The sequence below is a fragment of the Talpa europaea genome (genome assembly GCF_964194135.1).
Source record: "Talpa europaea genome assembly, chromosome: 8".
Classification (NCBI taxonomy): domain Eukaryota; kingdom Metazoa; phylum Chordata; class Mammalia; order Eulipotyphla; family Talpidae; genus Talpa; species Talpa europaea.
In genome coordinates this window covers 87288537-87305065 of record NC_140075.1, presented here as the reverse complement: position 1 = coordinate 87305065, position 16529 = coordinate 87288537, and the positions used below count along the sequence as shown (strand labels likewise).

Genomic DNA, 16529 nt, shown 5'->3' with positions numbered 1-16529 from the left:
GAACCGGCGCCGCAGAGGCTGCGGGCAGCTTCGCAACCCAGCGCTCAACCGCTGCGCCACCGGGGAAGCCCAGTAAGACTGCATTCTTCACCCTCACCTCCAAACTAAGTTCTCCTGCAAGCTCAGTGAATGGTGTTTTATCAACTCAGCTGTCCTGTACAGAAACTGATACTATTTTTGATTCCTTCATCCTCATGTCTATAATCACATCAACCAAATAATCTACTAATCATTTACCAAGTTATGTCAATCTGATCTCTGAAATACTTCTCAAATCTACCCTACTTCAACCTCACTGCAACTACCTCTTCGAGGTCACTATTATCTCTCCCGACCACTTTCGTGTTCCCCTTACACATCATTCTATTGCATCTCTCATTTTACTCTCTATCAATCCATTCTCCATGCTACAGAGTAGAATAATCTTCTAAAAACACAAATCTCGTTATTTATTCCCCTACAAGAAAACCATTGAAGGGCAACGAGTGCCACTGAATGCAGACAATGGGCCCAGACAGTTGGTGTTAGGCCTTAACCAGGACATCAAAGGGACCAAGAATCCAGGTCAGTGAGGAAAGGGGACTTACCACTGTGAGTTTAAATTCAAGGATGATTGTGTCAGCCCACCTTCCTGGTCAGTGTGGACTCTCATAACAATTGTGATACTATCCTGATGCTGGGCCTTTCACTTTCTTCATATCCCCAGAGGCAGAAACCTGCAATTGGTTTTAGTTAGATTGTGGCTTAAATCACAGCATTGCTGCCTAAGCAGCAGCCTCTGCCAGTTTCTGTCTTGCACTCCTCCCCTGAGTGACAAATGTATATGCTAACAGCATTAGCTGTACCCTGGCATGCTCGTTTGCCCATTTATTTCTTTCTGCTCATGAACAAGGCATCAATATTTTGTCAACTGATCTACAGGCTGATGGTTTAAAAGCCCAGTTCCAAAATGTGGAGATACTTGTGGACCATTGGCAGTGACAAGGGGCTGAGTAGTCATTTGGCTCCCAGATGAAAGACTGGCTGTTCCACCACCCAGTCTTTGCCCCTCTATATAGAAATTGCTGTGTAATTGGCTTTTCCTCTCTTGGACCATAAGAAAATGAAGACAGGCATCCTGCCTTCTTATCATCTTTGCCCTTAGCAGAGGACTAACACATAGCAGACTTCGATAACTTGTTAATTGATGTGTTAACACAGAATTAGGTCTTTTGTTTTATCCTGAATTAGCTTTTGTACTATAATGAATTCTGAGGCTACCATATTATTGTTTTACAGAATCCTTCAACCAAGAAACTCACCAGGGCCACTTGGAAGGAAATTATTCCAGGAGAGCCTACCAGTGGGGGATATTTAAGTAGAGAGTTTCTACAGTCAGTGGGGGAATACTTAACAACATTTCCCATGTGATAGCAACATTGTAAGAGGTTGTTGATGATGTTGCAAGGTACACAGGCTTTTAGTACCTTTTTTAAAATTAAGGTAATATTGATTTACAACACCATATGTTTTGGGGTGTACACCTCACCTAGACAAGTATATGCACAACAGCACACCTGCCACCAAGTATCTAATTACTATCCACCACCAATCAATCTCCTCCCCCTGCCCCACATTCTCCCATTCTCTGCTCCTAGAGTAATCACCATTCTGATGTCAACCCGGGATTCACATGCACCTGCACTGGGGCAAATACCCTGGGTCAAATTATAAGGAAATCAAGACTTCAAGAGTAGAAGAGACAAAGGCTCCACTAGAATGAAGACAATCAGAAGGTTTAAAATCAAAATCAACAAGCAACTATAAACCAGAGACACTATGGGGGGTGGGGGCGGATAGGGAAGGAGGAGTAGGATCAAAACAAGGGGGGTGGGAATTGTATGGGGACTATAACCAAGATGAAAATGCATACATTGTGCAAAAATGAAAAATGATGTAAAAATATATAAAATAAAAAATGAAAAAAAAAATAAAAACACTTTATTGCTAAAACATGTTAACCATCAAAAAAAAAAAAAACTATTCAAAGGTTTCCCATTTCTCCCGGGGGGGGGGGGGGGAATAAAAGCAAACTAGATGATTCAAGGGAGCAAGCTTAATAGATGAAAAGTCAGAGTTAGAGAACAAATTAGAATCAGTTACTTATGTTAACAAGGTCTTATTATTTCTAACATTAACTTCATCTAAAATATGTTTAAAAATACTATTATGTCATTTGTAACCATTTCCTGGGTTAAAGTGAGTATTTTAGAACGATCAGGACAGACTTCTTCCCTGTAATGTAAGTGAATCTCCACTTGCTCTTGGCATCAGAGGGTCTGAAATGATATGAGGAGAAGTGAAGTTGGTGCATCTTAGAGATTCTCACTCTTCACCTTCACCTGGGAATCATCCAGCTCTCCTCCAGGGGGAAATGTTCCCTGGGTGGTCAATAAAGGGAACAGCCAGCTCTACCCTCTTAAGAATGTCTGACTAGGTCCTTGTAGGGGAGCTGGCAAGAACTCCAGGAAACTGACCTCAGCAGTCTCAAGGGTTCCCTCTTGGACTGATAGTCTCAGAAGTCAGTTGTGGCTTATTAGCAAAAGAGTAACTGAATGTAGATTTGGGACCACTCACAGAACCTTGGAAAGTGTGCAGGAACTGAGAGGACTTTGTAGCTGAGCATAAAGGACAATCTGGACAGGACATCACCAGCGCCAGTTGACATGCTGCCTAAACACCCTGATGAGGAACCATTCTGGCATCCTCAAAACTCGTAGTTCTGGATAGGAGGGTCCAGTCACCACCAGCTGAAGTAAATCATGCCTGTGCCCTGCTGCCAGAAGAAAGAATTACTTGATTTCTGTTGGCTTCCACTGTGAGATATGGAACGCTATTTCCCACCAGGGTTCACATAACATTGGGTGTGGGGAGGATGTGGACTCTCCTTACATAGGAAGGAAGCTGGGTGCTAGCCAGTTAAAAATAGCACAGAGGACCAAGATATCCACGTTAAAAACATTCGGGGAGTTGTTAACTGTACTCAGATTTTTTTTTAAATATTTGTTCTTTTGTAACAAGAAAATACTTCTTATTGTCTGGGAAATTATTTAAGATCAGGAATATCACCAAAAAAAATTTAAGGCAATTTTGTGTTATTTCTGCTGATTCACATCTAGGATCAGCAAAATAGATTTTTTAAATCTTTCTTAGGTACCTTGGGAATATTTAAGTCCATTTCAAATTTCTGTAAGTGTTCAGCAGAAATCATCAAGGTTAAGCATAATTTAATTCTATAGAAGACTGAAGGTGTAAGGCGAAGCAAGGCTGAGTAGTCAGAGACTGGGTATGGGCAAGACAAGAGTAGCTGCAATTAGGAAAACAACTTTAGACTTAGAAAATGTGGGGGTGATTGGAGCCACACTAGTGGGGTGGGGTTCATCCTTGGGCAGCACTGGGTGAATAAGGCTTTATACTGGAGGGAGACAAAGGGCCAGAAATGATAAAACCAGCAAGTGCTCAGGGTGATATTTTATTCAGGAGAAGGGAGCCAGAAGAAAGGCATTTTGATTCCAACTCCTTCCATAACCCTTCCCAACCCCTTCCTCCATAAACTACAAATGTAGGATGTGTGCTCAACACGTATAAGGATTGCCTTATGGAGCAAGAATGGAGCTCCCCTGGTCTGTGCAGGCTTAGAGTAGGGGTTGCTCTGGCTTCATTGCAGGAGGGTGAGGTCATGACCAAGAAGAGTAACCTTGACCAGTCTACATGCACAAGATACTATTATTATTGATGTTCTTTCCACCTTTACCATGGAGTGCCTGGATGTCAGTCGGGTTAAAGGGAACCCAGTGCAATACGTGTTTATAAGGGACCATCTCCTATTTCTCTGTAAAGACTACATTTTTCACTTGAACAACTACCCAATAAACATCTTCCTTCCATCTTCTCTGTCATGTGCATCTTTCCTTGTTCTGTAAGTTTTCTTTCATGAAATTCTGCTTCCCACTCATCCCTCTTCAACATACCCCTTTGGCCTTCAGCAATGAAAAGACTAAACTCAAAGACTAAACTCTTCACCTGCCTTTGCTGGAAGCACTCTAGCCTTTCTCTCTATCCATACCCTGACCTGCTCTAGGATCTGCTGGAACCTATCGTCCTCAACTAAGAATTCCCTAACTATCCAGGTTGAAATTAATCTTTCTATGGCCTGAAAAATAATCATCTTTACTTTCTGTCCCACTGAACTCTTCTCCTTCATATTCTTAGGTATTCTTGTGAATATATTATATATCCTATTATCATTTCCGAAAGATTATTTGCTTCTTGCATACAGAAAGAGTTCAACAATACTAATGAGCTAAAATAGGAAGGTATCGAAGAACACTAGAAAGAATATGAGCTTTGATGTTGGACAAGGCTGACTTTTAATCCTTACTTGAGTTAGTAGAGATTCACTTTCTCCATCTGTAAAACAGGATTAGTAAAATGTACTCCACAGTATTACTGAGATGTCTGGAGATAATATATGTAAAGCTCTTGACATATGGTAGGCACTAAATAAATGCTAGGCATTGTTATTCTTATACTGCAAAAAATAGGCAGCAGTAATATATTCTTTAGTTTAAAGTTAGTTATAGGAAGAGAAGATCAATCACATTCCAGATAGAATAAATTAAAACGGTTTTAGGAACAAGATATATGTAGCAGAAATATAACAATTATTAGTACTTTTTTCCAAGTACAGATTTTAAATGTGTAAAAAAATTAATTAGCTATGACAAATTTTTAAGTACCTTTACATGCATGTATAAGTACCCAAATATTTCAAATTTACATCTTGAAAATCTGTCTTTTAAGTAGTGAACATAATAAGATAATACGTATTAAAGTAAGGTTGATATAAAACATGCAAGGTTTGGAAAATATGGATAATAATATAACTAGCAGTCAGGCTTCTTAATTTTTTTTTTAAGATTTACTTATTTATACAAGAACCAGGGTTCAGGACAGATTTATAGGAGGGTGAGCAGATTCACCAGAGACAGAGCGGGGAGCAGAACAAGCAGACTGACGAAATACACGGCTGAGGGGAGCAGCAGGCGCTACAGGAGAGGTGTGCTGGGCCATGTGGGACCCTTTCCAGCCAGCCAGGATTGAACCGGCGCTGCAGAGGCTGCGGACAGCTTCACAGCATGGCACTCAACCGCCTGCGCCACCAGGGGAGGCCCCAGTCAGCTTACTTTAAAAGACATACATCAACTTCAGTTTGAAAAGATATACACTGTTGTGTTCATTGCAGCTTAATATAATATTATATATCTATATATATACACACCTATATATATATAAACCTATATGTAGGTTAGTTTATAACAATGTGTAGGCTTCAGAAGTATTTTTTTTTGTATGTATGTATATATATATATATATATATATATATATATATATATATATATGGGTGAGAAATTGTACTCCTGAAACCTACACATTGTTATAAATTAATGTTATCTCAATAAAAAGAAAACAAAGAAGATATTTCTCAGTGAAATTAATCAACAATGTTCAGAGCTACAGAGAGTGAATAGTACTTGATCAGTAAAACAATACTGTGCTGAGGGGGTTGGCTTTTAAAAAATAAAGGGTACATGTTGAAATGGAAAGCTGGTATGTTGCTTATGCATTAACCATCCACCATGCTGACTACTCCCAATAAATCTAGGGCTAAGTGTTTACCTAAGAAGGGAGTAATTTTTCCGCAAATTCCATACAGACTCCTATGAAAACCCAACCAATACTGATGACAGTATTCCCTTCTACAAGGAATATTTGTGGCCATTGTAATTCAATGGAATATAAGTTCAAAAAATAAGCTGATACATAGCTTTGCACAAAATCTTTTGTTGAATTATTGATATTTATTTTATATGACAAAATGTCAGAACAATAATTATGACTGCCAACTAATTCCAAGTCAAAATTCAGGAATACATGCCTTCAGTGTTTCTTCAGTGGCTATAACATCTTCTTTTTTTTTTTTCTTTTTTTTTGTGTTCCTTCCTGGCCTAACAAGCTCTGACCCGCTGGTGTTTGCCCTCAATGTTATCAACCTGGAAGGGACAGTTTTTGTTAGAGATGTGACACAGTTTTCAGGTTTCTGGGAATGCAGTTGGAGAAGAATACATTTGTTGCTAGTTAAAAGTTATGACTAAAAGTTAATCACTAGACCAAGGGTAGTTCGTATTTAATTTTGCTTAGTTCTGTTAAGTTCTAAGTATAGTAGAATAGTTTCCATTCTAAGAGAAAAAGCTACAAAATTGAGGGTGCCTGGCCACAGTTTGACAGGAGGCACTGTGTTTCCCCATCTCCATTGAGAGAAGGGCAGATTGTAAAGGAGATTTAAACATCAGGTGGGAAGTTGGAGTAATGAACTTTCAATTCTTTCCAAAGATTTTTTCCTTCTGTAATTAGCTTTAGTCATCAAACTTTTCTTTTTTTTTTATTAAATAATAAATTTTATTTTTATATTCCCCCATACAACTGCACATGCCCCATTCTGACCCCAATCCCTCCCCTCCCGGCCCCCACCCCCCAAAAAGTGTCTCTGGTTCATAGTTTTTTGTTGATTTTGATTTTCACTTTCTTATAGTTATTCTTTTTCCTGATCCCTTATTTAAGTTTTCTAGATTCCTGCTATGAATGAGACCATCCGGTATTTTTCTTTTTCTTTTTGGCTTATTTCGCTGAGCATGATCCCTTCCAGCGCCATCCATGTTGCTGCAAATTGCATGTGTTTATCTTTTTTGAATGCTGAGTAATATTCCATGGTATATATGTACCACATCTTCTTGATCCAGTCATCTATTTTTGGGTATTTGGGCTGTTTCCAAAGCTTAGCTATTGTAAATAGTGCTGCTATAAACATAGGGGTGCAGGTGTTCTTTGGAATTGATGTTTCTGTGTCCTTTGGGTAAATACCTAGGAGTGGAATTGCTGGATCATATGGAAGCTCTATGTTTAGTAGGTCCAGAAATCTCCACACAGCTCTCCATAGTGGTTGGACCAGTTTGCATTCCCACCAACAGTGCAGGAGAGTTCCTTTTTCTCCACACCCTCGCCAACATTTGTCGTTGCTAGTTTTTTTAATATGTGCCATTCTCACTGGTGTAAGATGGTATCTCATGGTAGTTTTGATTTGCATTTCCCTGATTACAAGTGATGTTGAACATTTTTTCATATGCCTGTTGGCCATTTGCATTTCCTCTTCAGAGAAGTTTCTTTTTAGCTCTTCTGCCCATTTTTTGACTGGGTTATTTTCTTTGTTGTTGTTGAGTCTCATCAGCTCTTTGCAGATTTTTGTGATCAGTCCTTTATCATTAGTGTTGGGTGCAAAAATGTTCTCCCAGTTGGTTGTGTTTATTCTACCAAAGATTCAGAGAAGAATTAGTGCCTATCCTTCACAAACTCTTCCAAAAAATTGAGAAGGAAGGGACAATACCAAACACGTTCTATGAAGCCAACATTACACTAATACCAAAACCGAATAAGGACAACACAAAAAAGGAAAACTACAGGCCAATCTCCCTAATGAACACTGATGCAAAAATCCTCAATAAAATTTTAGCTATCAGAATCCAACAATGTATCCGTAAGATAATTCACCACGACCAAGTAGGATTCATTCCAGGGACACAAGGATGGTTTAACATCAGAAAATCAATCAACATTATCAACACATCAACAAAAAGAAATATAAAAACCATATGATAATATCAATAGATACTGAGAAAGCTTTCGACAAAGTGCAACACCCATTCATGATAAAAGCCCTTGAAATTCTTGGGATACAAGGAACATACCTCAACATCATAAAGGCCATCTATGACAAGCCAACAGCCAGTATCATCCTCAATGGTGAAAAGCTGAAAGCAATTCCATTAAGATCTGGAACAAGACAAGGATGTCCACTCTCACCACTGCTTTTCAATATAATACTGGAAGTCCTAGCCAGAGCAATAAGACAAGAGAAAGACATCCAAGGAATCCAAATAGGAAAAGAAGAAGTCAAACTATCACTATTTGCAGATGATATGATAATATACATAGAGAACCCCAAAAACTCCACAGAAAAACTAATTCAACTTATCAATCAATTCAGTAAAGTGGCAGGATACAAAATCAACACGCAAAAGTCAGTAGCCTTCCTATACACAAACAATAAATCTGAAGAAGAAGAAATAAAAAAAAAAAAACATCCCTTTTATTATCGAAACAAAAAAATCAAATATTTGGGAATAAATCTAACAAAAGAGGTAAAGGACCTATACAAAGAAAATTATAAAACACTGTTAAAAGAAATAGAAGAAGACACAAAGAAATGGAAAGACATCCCCTGCTCATGGATTGGAAGAATAAACATTATTAAAATGGCCATCCTACCAAAAGCAATATACCGATTCAATGCTATTCCAATCAAAATTTCAATGTCATTCTTCAAAGAAATAGAACAATTATTGATGAAATTCATATGGAATCACCAAAAACCCCGAATAGCCAAAGCTCTCCTGAAAAAAAAAGAAGGAAATGGAGGCATCACACTCCCAGACTTCAAACTATACTACAAAGCCATAATCATCAAAACTGCATGGTATTGGAACAAGAACAGACACACAGACCAATGGAATCGAATAGAAAATCCAGAAATAAACCCACATATTTATGGTCAACTAATCTTTGACAAAGGAGCAAAGACTATGCATTGGAGCAAAGAAAGTTTGTTCAATAAATGGTGCTGGGAAAACTGGGTTGCTACATGCAAAAGAATGAAGCTTGACCACTACCTCACACCATACACAAAAATCAACTCAAAATGGATTAAAGAACTAGACATAAGACCTGAAACCATAAAATACATAGAAGGAAATATAGGTGAAACACTACGTCACCCAAAGCAGTGATAGTGAAGGCAAAGATAAACAGCTGGGACTACATCAAATTAAAGGGCTATAACATCTTCTTCATGGAAAAGACCAGAGGTTTTTAAGAGAAGCACACTTGTAGAAGATCAGTTAAAAATATTCAAAGCTAGTTTGAAGCTTAACATATGTAAGAGATTGGTTGGAAGGATCATCAATCAAAAAAACTTAGAACTAGAATATCCTGTGTGCTAATCTCTGGTGTGTGATTATGGCTTATCAGATGCCTTCTATTTATATCTCCAGGTCTAGTGCCCTCTCTCTACCTGCCTCTCTACCTGGCAGTGGAACTTGTAAGGACACTTAGAAACATACTCTCTTGTTCTCTTGCTTCAGTTTATTGAACCATGGCGAGGCCCGACACTATATCAAAGGGCGAATTCTCAGGGTCCTCCAGCTGGCTACCTACTTTAATAAAAAGTTGCAATTAATGTCAGGCAACCCCCTCCTTCCACATTTTTCTCATTCCTTCCCTTGCTCCATCAGATCTGAGTGTAGTAGGAGCTGATGCTAGACCTGGGTACTGCCCTATTCCCTGTGATTTCTTGCACACAATGGTTCTCAAATCTTAACTTGCATTGGAATCACCTCAAGGGTTCCTAGACATAGGTTCCACCCACTGCAGACTTTCTTTTTAATAGCTCTTCTGTGGGTGTTGAGAATCTGTATTTCAAACGCGCTTCCAGGTGATGTTGGATGGGGCTTGGAGAACACTGCCCATTACTCTTAACTTGATCACCTTTTCATAAGTTATCCTAATTTGGTTTTGCCATTTCTTCCTTTTGGAACCCTGACTAACAAAAAGAGTTAAAAAAAATTACTTGAAGACAGACTATAGACAAAGTTTGTTTTATGGTTAAACATATCACCTGTTTCACTTGTATTTGTTTGAAAAATCTTTAAATAATAGAAGGAAAGCCTTTGGGATTTAGGAGATCATTTTGGGCAGACCTTTAATTTCAGAGTGGAAAGAATGTAGGCACAGAGAGGTCAGGTGATTTATTTTAGCATATGCAGCCTTGCAGGGGTGTTTTCTTTCTGGGGTGCTACCTTGGTCATACAGAAGATCCTCTTCCTCCCAAGCCAGGCCACCCCATACACTTATCGTCTGGACTGTGTCCTCACCTTCTGTGTTTCCATGTGCCTGCCTTTTGATTCAGGAACCAGAGCTACATGCGGTGTTTCAGGAACACATGTTTCATAGTTTGGGGCAAAATCAGGTAAAGTTCTCTTGCTCAGTTGTCAGTATAGTGCTGAGACAACCTGATGTTTCACTGATGTTTCACTGATGTTTGAGGCTCTGAGGGGATGAGTCAATGACAGGGTCCTTGTTTAAAGGTTATCTGAGAGTTTGGTCTATCTTCAAAGTCATTTTGCAATCTCTTACATGGACCTAACGCGTTGCTTCTCCTTCACGTTATTTTCTAAAGACCTTCTCCTAGTTAATCTTTATCAGCTTGGCTATTCAAGTTGTTTTCTAAGAACCTCACATCTGACACTCCATCTGCTAGGCAATTGCTCGACTCAGCAGCTATAGCTCTTTGCTGTTTTTGTTTTTAGGTTTCTTGAGTGGACTAGAAGATACTGTCTGCTCAACACCAGCCACCCATTCCTGGGTGCTGCAGACTCTTGAGTGTTCTCTGGCCACAAAAGTTGAATCAGGAGTTGGTTTAAGACACACGGCCCTTTCTCAAGATTTTTTACTTTGGGTAATTAAATTTCTCCCAGAAGTTTAAGCTTGTGAGATTGGAAACTTGGGAGCTTTGAACAACCTAATTTTCTGCAGGAAAGGCAAGCAACAGCCAAGTGAGAAGGAATGAAGCTGGCACCCAGCGTGAAAACTAAGGAGACTGTTTGCTGACATCACACCTCTGGTTCCAGTTGTTGCTGAAGTTTAGGCACAGCTTGTCCCTCCTGTACCTAGGCTGCCAACCTTCTAAAAATTCCTGTTTTCTTAAATCAGTTTAGTTTGGATTTCTATTATGTGACATCTGGCATTCCAATTGATAAAGTACCACTCATTATCATTTCTGTTTATCTGCTCATTCTGGGTGATAGTCTGCATTTATTGAGTACACCCTGTGGATCATTTAATCCATACAACTCTCCTCAGAGTTAGATAGAACAGGAGAGAAAATAGGCTGAGAGGGAGTATGTGGCCATCTTCTGGCACAGTGTCATGCAGCCGTGCAGTGACTGAGCCCAGATTCCTACCACATCTTCCCAGATTTAGATAGTCTGGTCTCTTACCCACAATATTAATCTCAATTAGACCAAAGTTCCTTTTCAAGTACACGGAAGGGGAGAAGGATGGGAATGTCAATGTTCTTTTGTACTCAGATTTCAGTTTCTTAGAGCTGATCATTGTACCATTCAGTTTCATAGCACGCACTTGACACCTCTGAGTATTGGCACCTATGTTTCCTCTGAGTGTATTGCCTGTTTTTCAGCCTAAAACTCTGCCTGGCTAAGTCCTGATCATCCTTTAAATCCAGCTTTGATGTAGCTTCCCACAGAGGCTGTCCTGCTCCAAGCCAAGTGAATCACCCACTCCCTTTCTTCTCACTCTCCAGCTCACATTAAATTACTGCTAATTGCCTCACGCCTGACTCTCAGGCTATGTCACAAGCTATGTGTTCTTCACTTGTCTAACTCCTGATTTTGACACAATACCTGTCCTGAAATAGGTGCTAATAATTACTTGATGAGTTAAATTGACTTGGGGAGTATGCAAGGGCCAAGCAGGGCAAATGAAGAAATTTTCTCGTCCCTGGACCAATATGAAAAATGGCACAAGTTGGCCCTATTACCATGGCTCAGGTGAGCAGATTCCACTGCAAGGGAAAGGGGAACCATCTGAGGTGACTCGTGAGAGACTCCCAATCCATCATTCCCAATATAGTTTACTCTCAATACCTATTAAAGTCGAACACTGCTCACTAACTGAATTTTAATGCCCAGACACTCACTGTGGCATATAAAATAGATATGATTTATTTATAATTCTAGACTACATCCAGGAAACATGGGATATTTATTTTCGTCAGGGCTGATTTTCAGTGAATTGAATGGTTCAAGATCATAGAGGATGAGGCAGTGTTTTCATTTCCTGGACAGAAGATGACTTTTTTATGCTCCAAACCCTGAACGTGCCTCTGAGCCTGGCTCTGATGTTTAAATTTTGCCTTTTTAGGACCATGATTTAAATGTCTCCAGTGGCTGAACTACTCTGGACTCTCTTCCACAAATCAACCAGTGGGAGGCAACTGGCAGCAAGCAACAGGCTTTGAGCTATATTACATGAACCACAGGAGGTACAGAAGCCAGGACATAATACTTCAGTGAACGTGAGGAAGCAAGAGGAGTCATTTATTTGGCTTACAAGTGCACACTTGCTAGCTACACATGATTTACCAACTTTTCAGTAACTATGGCAATATTTTATCTCAACTCTGTTTCAACTTGTTTTTTGCTGCTCAATTTGTTTTTGGACTTCCTTCCACCTACATGCTGAGTCGCAAAATGAAATCTGATACTCACCTAAGGAAATGTGAGAATGCACAATTCATTAAAAATAAGTTATTTAAAAGTATTTGAAAGATAAATTAAAAACAACTTTGTTGCAGCTATGTGCCAGTTCCTTTTAAAGAGCATCAAATTTTGGGAGCCTCTTTTCATTGGATTTGAAATACCCGATTAAAAAGTTATGAAAGGGACAGCAAACATGTTGGATATATAAAATGAGAATCTTGGGTCCTCCTTGGTAGCGCAAGGGGTTAAAGTCTCAGCACTATAAAGCTATCTGCAGCCACTGCAGTGTGAGTTCAATCCCCAGCCAGGAAGCTAACCTACGTGGCACAGCAGACTTCTCCTGTCTCGCCCGCTGCTCCCCTCCTCAGCAATGTATTTCAGTAGATCCGCCTGTTCTGCTCCCCATTCTATTTCTGGTGAATCCTCTCACCCCCACCATGCACTTCTGACCTGCACCCCATATCTTGTATGCATAAATAAATAAATCTTTAAAAAAGTATCTTATGTACTTTTATGCTAACAAAATTAACAGAGCATTAACTTAAGCATAGTAATCAGTGTGTATGGCTTCTGTTGTTTTTTTTTTTGGAGTAGTATTATTTTTTAAAATCCAAGATTAAGGGGCCTCCCCAGTTGTGCAGTGGGTTGAGCGCAGCGCTGTGAAGCTGTCCGCAGCCTCTGCAGCATGGGTTCGATTCTGGGCCAGCCAGGGAGAAATCCACATGGCACGGCAGACCTCTTCTGCCTCACCCACTGCTCCCCTCAGCAGTATCTTTGGTCTGACTGCCTGTTCTGCTCCCTGCTCTCTATCTGGTAAATTCTCTCACCCTCCCATGCCTCTGACCTATACCCCAGTTCTTGTATAAATAAATAAATCTTTAAAAATAAAAAATAAAAAAAATCCAAGATTAAATAATATAATAAATTTTAATCAGGTCAAATTGATATACTTACTAATGGGTCATAGAACTACATTCAACTACTTTTTTATAAACCTCTACTGTCCCATGATTAAGGGAAAAAGAAAAAGAGAGGAAATAAGATCTACCTTTGCCATAGATGGAGATGTCTGGACTATGAAACTAACACTTGCATCTAATGTTACACTGGTGTTCTGCTATCTTCTTGTAAGAAATGAAGGTTCAGACACTTCAGCTTTCTTTGCACACCATTGCTTCTCAAGACACTAATTTTACTGCTTCCAGTGATTACTCAGTACATAATATGGTAGACTCAAAGCCAAATTAAAACCAGAGTGACATTGTTACTTCAAGATTTTACTTTTCATTGAAGAGTTTCTGCCTCCTCTCTACCATCTCGGGTGTACCACACCAAGATAGAGCCTTTACATATCCAACATGTTTGCCCTCCCTTTCATAACCTTGTAACTGGATATTTCAAATTCATTGAAAAGAGATTCCCAGTGTCCAAATTAATTCTGATATTCTATATCTAATTATCCCAGTTGACCCTCATGAGAACCAGCAAATATTGTTTGAGATTATGCTGTTTATAGAACACTTACCTGGCACGTAGAGTCATAAAATTGTAGATATTAAAATATCGATCATTGCAGATAGATGTATTTATATATGTTGATATACAACTGAGAGTAACTAGATTCAAGTGTACCCCAATACTACACTCAAAGTCAGGACCTGGCTTCTAAATACTGTTCTCTAATTAAAGGATAATTGATTGATTCTAGGAGTGGGCAGGGGAAAAAAAGATGAGCCCAGAGTGTCTTGTAGAGCCAGAAAGTAAGAAAGAACTCAAAAACCAAAAGAATGGGACATGTCAAAGGAACTCAGAGGCCAATCTGAAAGAATTCTCAGTGTCTAAACCTGGAATAATCTTAACAATGAATTAGCAACTCAATTTCGATTATAACCCAAAGTATATAATAAATATTTATGAGTCTATACTGAAATAAATAAATGATTGAATAAATAAATAATGGGAGGAAAAGAACAAATCTCTTCAGAAGAATTCCAAGTAATGACATATGTACGCACCCTCTGAAAGGTAAAGCTTACCACTCTCCATTCTCCACCTTGGAGACTTATTTCCAAAGAACAGAATGTGAAAAGGGGAAAGAGAGAAATATGACAGACATGACCTTGGCCAGGTGATCAGGGTGAACATTGTCATTGATAAGTCAATTGATAGACTGATATGTGATAGGAAAGACACTTCACCTCTATTCTTTTTTTTTAAAAGATTTATTTAGTTTATGCATATAAGGGTTGGGGTACAGGCCAGAGGTGTGGGGGGTGAGAGGATTCACCAGAGACAGAGCAGGGAACAGAACAGGCAGACTGACTGAAATACACTGCTGAGGGGAGCAGCAGGAGAAACAGGAGAGGTCTGCTGCTCCATGTGGGTTTCTCCCTGGCCAGTCAGGGATCAAACTCATGCTGAAGAGGCCACAGATTGCTTCATAGTGCAGTGCTTAACCCCTTGCACCACCAGGGAGGCCTTCACCTCTATTATTTAAAAAAAAAAAAAAAAAAGCCTGAATATAGCAATGAGAAAAAAATATCTGACAAACACCAATTTAGGAACATTCTACAAAACACTTCAGTATCACTTCTTAAAACTGTCAGGTCATATAAACAAGGAAAGACTAAAGGCCTGTGACAATAGACCATAGGAGCTAAGGAGACATGACAACTAAGTGTAATGTGGGGTCCTGAAATAATGAAAGGCCATTATGATAAACTAATGAAACTCAAATGAGGTTTAGAGTGTGCTTAATAGAAATGCACCAATGTTACTATCTTAATTTTGACAAACATACCTGGGGTATATAAGAAGTTAACTGTAGAGGAAACTGAGTAAAGAGTATATGGAAACTATAAAGTGTATTTGCAACTTTTCTGTAATTATCAATCACTACAAAATTAGACGTTTATTTAAGTGTCTGCCTGGTTGTCAAAATATTTTGACAATAAGTACATGACTGCTGTCATAATGAACTCAGACAGGAAAAGTTCAAAGTAGAGATGTATGCTATCTCATAGCAAAGGCTGCGTGGACCAATCAGCACTTGATCTGAGAATTTAAGGCTGTGGACAAATTCAGAGGGTTGCAGGTAGAAGAACAGCTCAAAGGCTTGAAAGTCATCAGCACAGAGAGTAAGATGTCAGAACACCAGTTATTCAAAACGAGCTTTATTCAGAGGGATACTCAGGCTGAAGTAGGGCTGGCTGCATAATTTGAGGTCTTAGTGCAAAATGAAAATATGGGGACTTTTGTTCAGAAAGTGGGAAAATGGCTTTTCCTTTCTTATGTTCTGTCTCTCCCTTTGTCCCGTCTTCCCTCCTGCCATGGTGTTTTTTGTTTGATATTTAATGTCTCCTCTCTTGGACATAGGTATTCTTGCTGGATGAGTGTAGGCCCCCATGTGTACTGAGGAGCCTGAGATCCCAGCAGTCCCCCCACTATTGCTAGAATCTTGTAAGCTTGCTGGAAGAGGCCAAGGGGTGAGCAAGTAAAAGCCTGACTCAGAGGCATTTACTCTGAGAGTAAAAGGAAGAAAGACCAAACCTGAACTGAGTCCCTAGCCCCCTGTGTATGCCTCCTTACCCCATAGGAAGTTACTCACAAAACACGAGTTGAATGATTAAAATATTAGGAATTTCAAGATGGCCACTGCAGAGCATCTATTTCTTGTGCTCAGGGGGTTCATGTGTTGGGAGGCCTATGTGACTGCACTAATGCAAGCCCTGAAGCCACCCCTGTGTTGGGGATCTGTGGAATATTAATCAGGATAGGAAGGGGCATGGCCTGTAGAGAATTCTGAGGGCTGGGTCTTCATCCATAACAGAGATCAGAGATGATTGAGGCGATACGCAACGCTGGATTTTGGAGATCCAGTGATCTGATTGAAAAGTGTATTGTGGGTTTAATAGGATACTCTATTAGCATTTTTACCAGTGAGGAATTCAACAGTCAGTCTAAGGAAGGGAGGGAGGAAGCCAAGTGCTTTCCTTGATGTAAACTATTTGGCTGTTAAGAGTTCTAATTCAGAACAGAAAA

The 16529-nt window shown here is 39.4% G+C and overlaps 1 protein-coding gene across 1 annotated transcript in view; it reads left to right on the top strand.

Moving 5' to 3' along the window:
• SLC35F4 (solute carrier family 35 member F4) overlaps positions 1-16529 on the top strand; it is a gene marked incomplete at both ends in the record, with an annotated part of 200421 nt that overhangs the window by 156229 nt on the left and 27663 nt on the right. The window lies entirely within an intron of this gene.